The sequence below is a fragment of the Thermobia domestica genome, chromosome 1, assembly GCF_964235325.1.
Source record: "Thermobia domestica chromosome 1, izTheDome1.hap1.1, whole genome shotgun sequence".
Lineage (NCBI taxonomy): Eukaryota > Metazoa > Arthropoda > Insecta > Zygentoma > Lepismatidae > Thermobia > Thermobia domestica.
This window is the reverse complement of record NC_137454.1, coordinates 127,309,968-127,316,167: the sequence shown is the minus strand read 5'-3', so window position 1 is coordinate 127,316,167 and position 6,200 is coordinate 127,309,968. Positions and strand designations below refer to the sequence as shown.

The 6,200-nt window shown below is 36.0% G+C and overlaps 1 non-coding gene across 1 annotated transcript; it reads left to right on the top strand.

Moving 5' to 3' along the window:
• The first annotated feature begins 2,690 nt into the window (after positions 1–2,690).
• On the top strand, positions 2,691–2,763 carry TRNAH-AUG (transfer RNA histidin (anticodon AUG)). Its single transcript has one exon. It is a non-coding gene; the product is annotated as a tRNA-His (tRNA).
• Positions 2,764–6,200: the final 3,437 nt, after the last annotated feature.

Genomic DNA, 6,200 nt, shown 5'->3' with positions numbered 1-6,200 from the left:
AGATACTGTATCTACCATGTGACAAGAACAAAAATCAATACCTAAAAACCTCTACTTGTTTCGTGCAATGCTAAACAGAATTCAATTCACAGCTGGTTGCGAACTACCTTCTCTATCCATACGTTCACGCAATTCGCGGAAATTTATCACTTGTCAATACTACATAGTAGATGGCTACGCACGGCACACCGTCCCATGCGTCAGAAATGCAAATAATTTCTCTACATGAGAGAACGAACGATCGACACACGGTGAGGGGAAGTTCAAGCATTAAATCAAGGTAATACCAAATTATTTAAAACACGCCATCCAGTCAAATGCGAAAACCAAAGATGAAATGAACATCTTATGATTATGTTTTGCAGGTTAAAAAGATAAGGATGCGTAGGTAAAGGCAAGTAATTAATTGGAAGAGATAGCAAAATGCGAAAATGCTAGACAACCACGAGAAAGCTGTGTTAACACAACATTTTCCCATCACTCGGTGATCCTCCATATTTAGAAAAAGGCCAATACGTTCGAGAGAGAAATATGTGAAACCATCAAGCTACCGGTACCATAGAACAAAATAAGTGACATTTTAAATCATTTTTAAATCCCTCTACGTAAGAGGCGTGGTGGTTCTTCGGTGTTTTAGTCATATCTCCATCCCTGACTTTTTTCAAAGTATAGTTTTGGACCACGACATCAGATTACAATAACAGCGTGACTCATGGCATTTCTCACGATGCAATTAGCTTCAACAGAAACTAAAATATGAAGCCTAAGCATATTTATCAAAGTTTAAGCATTTTAAACATTTTGCCTATCAAATATATTATATTAATTACTCTCAGATATATCCTTTAATTTCAGTGTTCATTTATTCCGTTTTACCGATAAATGCACTCCTACATCTGGATAAGTTATTAGGAGCAAAATTCACGCACTGGATCAATACTTCAAGTAAGTTATTTTAATAATTGAAAATCAATATTCCCGAAATTATACTAAATATAAAACTATCGTTTGAGCGAAACAAAGCTTCTCGAATATTCAGGTATATGAAAATTGTTGAAATTACACATTTTAACGAGCTGAACCTCAATTCAGTTTATTTTACATCTACAAATTACCTCATTCAACGAAATGAAAAGATATTGTATTTGATTCTACTCCTGCTATTTAACTATAGACAGAAATGATCAAAAACAGAAAATGGTGAATGATCTTTCGAAAAATATAAGATCTGATGAGTTACGCTTTGGAAAAAAGAAAAGAAAAAAACTTGAAAATTACCAACTGAAAGATGCGACCATCTGTTCGCAACAAATTTAACATGTCAAGTCCCACCAGACTCAAAAGACACACACGAACATCATTCTCAGTACGTGGTATAAAAGATATCCACGTGCGTACTTTTACAACGTATACATCATTATTTCTAGCGTAATTCGTACACACTTCCTCAAGGTTAAAAGTTTGGATTATGATTGTTTTGTATTAATATTACTTCTAAAATCGCACTGAATAAATAGGGAGGCAGCAAAGTTTATTTAACAAGACCAATGTGCTGGGAGCATTTCTTACTTTGTCTAGCTGTTCAGCTATTTGCTGTTAGTTCAATGAGACAATAGTATTGTGGTGTGGTTAGACGAACTCTCAAACATCAATGGTGATTTTTTTTTTTCAAATGAATTGTTATGTCTTTCTATCAAACCGAGAATCTATTATCTACAGGGTATTTCTAAACAACCCCAACAACGTTTGGAAGGTGATTCCTGAAACCAAAATAATGGGAAAAGTATAGACCAACTTGTGTGCAGAAATGCCTCCTTTGAGCGTTACGACTAGATGAAAATTTGTCGGAAAAATACAAACATAGCTGTAACTCAAGAACAAAATATCTTATCGAAGTTGGGTAAATTATTATCTCCATTATTTTTAATCGTAGATTCCATTATTCCACAGTTGGATGTGATACAAGGGCGGAGCAAGGAAGGCCCCAAAGAAACAACAGGCAAATGCAATATTTTAAAGAGTAAAAATCTTGGTAGAGTGTTCAAGTTAGAAGAAAACCGTTAAGAATTCGAAAGACGAAGAGATGCACACGTTTGATTAGTCTACTTTGTCTCAATACAGAATGAACTGTGAGAGAAAGAATGAATGAAGTCTTTCTCCCTGTAATGACTTTTAGATTAATGGAGACGGATTATTAGTGGAACAGAATTATTATGAAAAAATTCGTGGAATAAGTATCGGAGAAAACGAGACAAGCCCTGGAAAACTCATGGACACCATGTTGTCCACCACAAACTTTTATAATCCGGGATCGAATCATGGGATTCCTCCCACCAGATGTGACCGCTCTATTACTAAATACACCATGTTCTCACTTCGGAGGCACAACTATGTATGATTTCGAAGATGTACTGGTCCAGTAAATACTATCGGTGGTAAACTAATATATACAAAAAGTACTGAAAACCTTCCCCGCTGATCTACTGGCTGACGCGTGTGCCTTTGCTTCACGTGATCTGGAATTTGATTCCCGATGGGAGCATAAAAAAAATCATTTCACAATCATGCACTTCCATTAATCATCAGTTTCCTTTAGCCTAACGAGCGTAATCGTGGAAGCTAAAATTTTACTTTAATTCAAAAAGTACCGAAGCTCAAAATGTGGAATTCGTAGTTTTATTCACCTGAGTGGCCGCGGTGGCTTAATGGTAGAGCGTTCACCTATGGTGCGTGGGGTCGCTGGTTCGATCCCAGCTCGCGCCAAGTGGAATTTGTGGTGGACAAATACCGTGTGCGTGGGCTTCCTCTGGGTTCTCCCGTTTCCTCCCACTTTATTCACTCCACCATTTCATCCATTTCTCCTTATCAGCGTCTCATATATATATATATATATATATATATATATATATATATATATATATATATATATATATATATATATATATATATATATTACTTAAAGGAAATACAAAAGGTAAGTCTTGATGCCATGCATTACGTGAAATGTTTTATACTAACTTCACAAATGACACCACAACTTAAGTTTGTATTGATGAACAAATTTCATCAACTTCAAAAATAGTCTGAATCGGCTTATTGGGGAAAAGATTCTCAAGCACCACTGCACTTTCTTTTCACTACAAATTCAGCACTTCATGCTTCATCTTTATTATTATTATTATTATTATTATTATTATTATTATTATTTCTTTAAGAAAACTGGAATTATTAGCATTAAAATAGCTGTTAACATCACTCTATAAAATCTTATTTCTTTTTCAGCCTAATTGATAGATAACTAATCCTTGGATCCAAACGCATTCTGAAAGTAGTACTTTTAAGCTCCAAAATGAAAAGTTCTGAACAGTAGGCAAATAATAAGTGATCATCCACCAAGTATACACTATTTTCATTAGAACTCTGGAATGGGATTAAGTACGTGTATACAAAATTCCTATGTACAAGTACTATTAAAGCAAGTTTGCTAATTTCATGATTCCGGATCAAAATGTCAAGACATCGTAAGTGTGTAACTGGTATTAGCAAACAATCTTCTAGGAATAATTATTATTATGCAGTCTGTCTGTGCATATTCTTTTTAGCATAATTACACAATCGCAATAAGTCTCAAAATATCATAACAAATATTCGTGTACAAAATTTTTAATTTACAAAAGTACTGTTAGAGAATTAATCAGTTTAGAATACTCCAAGAGCATTGCCAGAACGGACTTATAAAGAATGGAGAGATGGAGCGGAAAGGATAAGTGAAATTGTTCCTAGATGTAAAAGTAAATCTTTATCCGCACCTTTTTCTCTCTCTCAAAAATTAGCAAAATATCATCTCTCTATGACTTACAGTTCTCGAGATATGGCTGCTTAAATACCTAGAAATTCGAACTTTTTGGTCAATATCTAGAGAACGTGGCCAGTTGGCCAGTAGACAGTTAATCAGTGGCCACCAGTTACTGTTTGGTACCAAAATGTTCACCATTTTCTTAGGTATTGATCACCACTAATATCATCTCTGTACAACTTATGGTTCCCCAGCTATTTCTCGTTAAGTATCTAGAAATTAGCTATTTTTTGGCCAATAAAACGAGAACGGTAAGTCATAGAGAAATTATATTGGTGTTAATTAATACCTAAAAGTATATTAAACATTTTTGTACCGATAATAATTGGTGGCCACTCGCCAACTGGCCACTAACCAAACCAGTGGCCAGTTGGACAGTAGCCACCGGTTACTATTTGGTACCAAAATATTTTCCATCTTCTTAGGTATTGATCAACACCAATATAGATACTATCCTTTTAGATACTGATCAACACGGCTCCTTAAATCTCTGGAAGTCGGGCATTTTTTGGTCAATATCTCGGGAACGGTAAGAGTGACGCGAAAAATTTACTCACTATCTCTGATATAATACTCTATCGAATGCAGGGTTTAAAATTGAAAAAATCGCAAATAACAGACAGACAGATCGACAGATAATTCAGTAACAAACTTTTTAAGGCAATCTAGAGCTGCAGTAGCTCAATGTTAGAGCGTGGGGGTTCAAGGGTTTCTAGGTCGCGCCAGGTGGGCTTTGTGGTGGACAAACACCGTGTGAGTGGGTCTTCTCGGGGTTCTGTCGTTTCCTCCCATTTTATTAATTCCAGCATTTCATTCATTCTCATTATTACTGTCTCCTTTAACCTACACGGCATTACCGTGGAATGTAAAACTGAAAGCTTTCAACAAGGGTATCTTTTCGCCTTTGATGCGAAAGACTTGGATTCGACGCAAGGTGAAAGCTCAAGCGCTACGGATTGACCGTTAAGCTGTATACTGTACGGCTTGTCTCTAACAGTGAATCAGTGATAGATATGTTGTCATAACAATTAATAAATTACAATTAAAATAAACTATAACTAATTCTTACATGTATGTTTAGCGTAGTTCACACACATGATTTTTAATTTGATTCACGTAAGTTTTGCTTTCCCATGCTAAGCTACATATATATACATAAAAATGTAAGTGACTATGTTGATGACAACTCTTGAACCACTCGACCGACCTCGATCAAATTTTCAACATATATGAGGTTCAGGCCTGGAATAATTTTTATCATTTCATTTTGGTGGTGCAACTTACGGGAGGGGAGAAGAAAATACATAAAAATAATCGAAAAAGGACCGATATTAGTTTTCGAGGTCGCTGAGATGAACAGTGACATTTTTGATTATGTTTAAATCCAAATTCAGCTTTGCAAAATGGGAAGGGAGCTATATAAAAATGATCAAGAATTACCGATAGTAGTGTCGAATCCATAGTTTTCATGGTCGCTGACATGAACAGTGACACTTCCGATGCCGTTTAAATCCAAATGCAGACCCGCAACTTGGGGAAGGGGATTATTTTAACTAAGTGAAACGAACAATTCACGCTAGTATCTTCTAAAACTCAAACACAAAATATAGTAGAGTCCCTAAAACTCGGCACTCGATAATCTGGCAGTCCCGATAACTCGGCCACAGCCACAGCTTTTTGCCTTCATAAAGTATTTTTCAGAGGTCTGTCTTATCAGGTAAATTACCGTACAGTGTGTGTTCATTAATTTCCATTTTTCATGTATAGTAAAGGCTCTATGTCTTCAAGTACGTACTCTTCCTTTCTTTAAGGGTCATTGGACAGTTTATTCTCTGTTGTATTCTCAAGCAACCAATACATACAGTTACAGTATTGTATTTTCTGAGGAAACACTCGTACTTGTTATTTTTAATCCCATTTCTGATAACCCGGCATTTTCACAAACTCGGCCACCCTTCGGTCCACATTAGGCCGAGTTTTCGGGACTCTACTACTGTATTTTACAAACTCATGTGCAACACTTCACAAACACAAGGCTCGTGAGAATGCTACATACGTACATCAAACGTTTTGTTTGGGTATTAACAAAGCAATCTAAATATACGACCTATTACAGGTAGTATGTACGTCATTGTTACGGGAAATCAACAATAGATATAATCTGCTGAAATATATTTTTCATATATAGTACATAAATAATCTATTGTAGCAAAATTAAAAAAAAATACCAACTGCATCACATTGACAACGAAAATGGGGGGCGCGATGGCTCAGTGGTCGAGCGTTCACCTCTGGTGCTTGGGGTCCCGGGTTCGATCCCAGCCCCCGCCAAGTGAACTTTGTG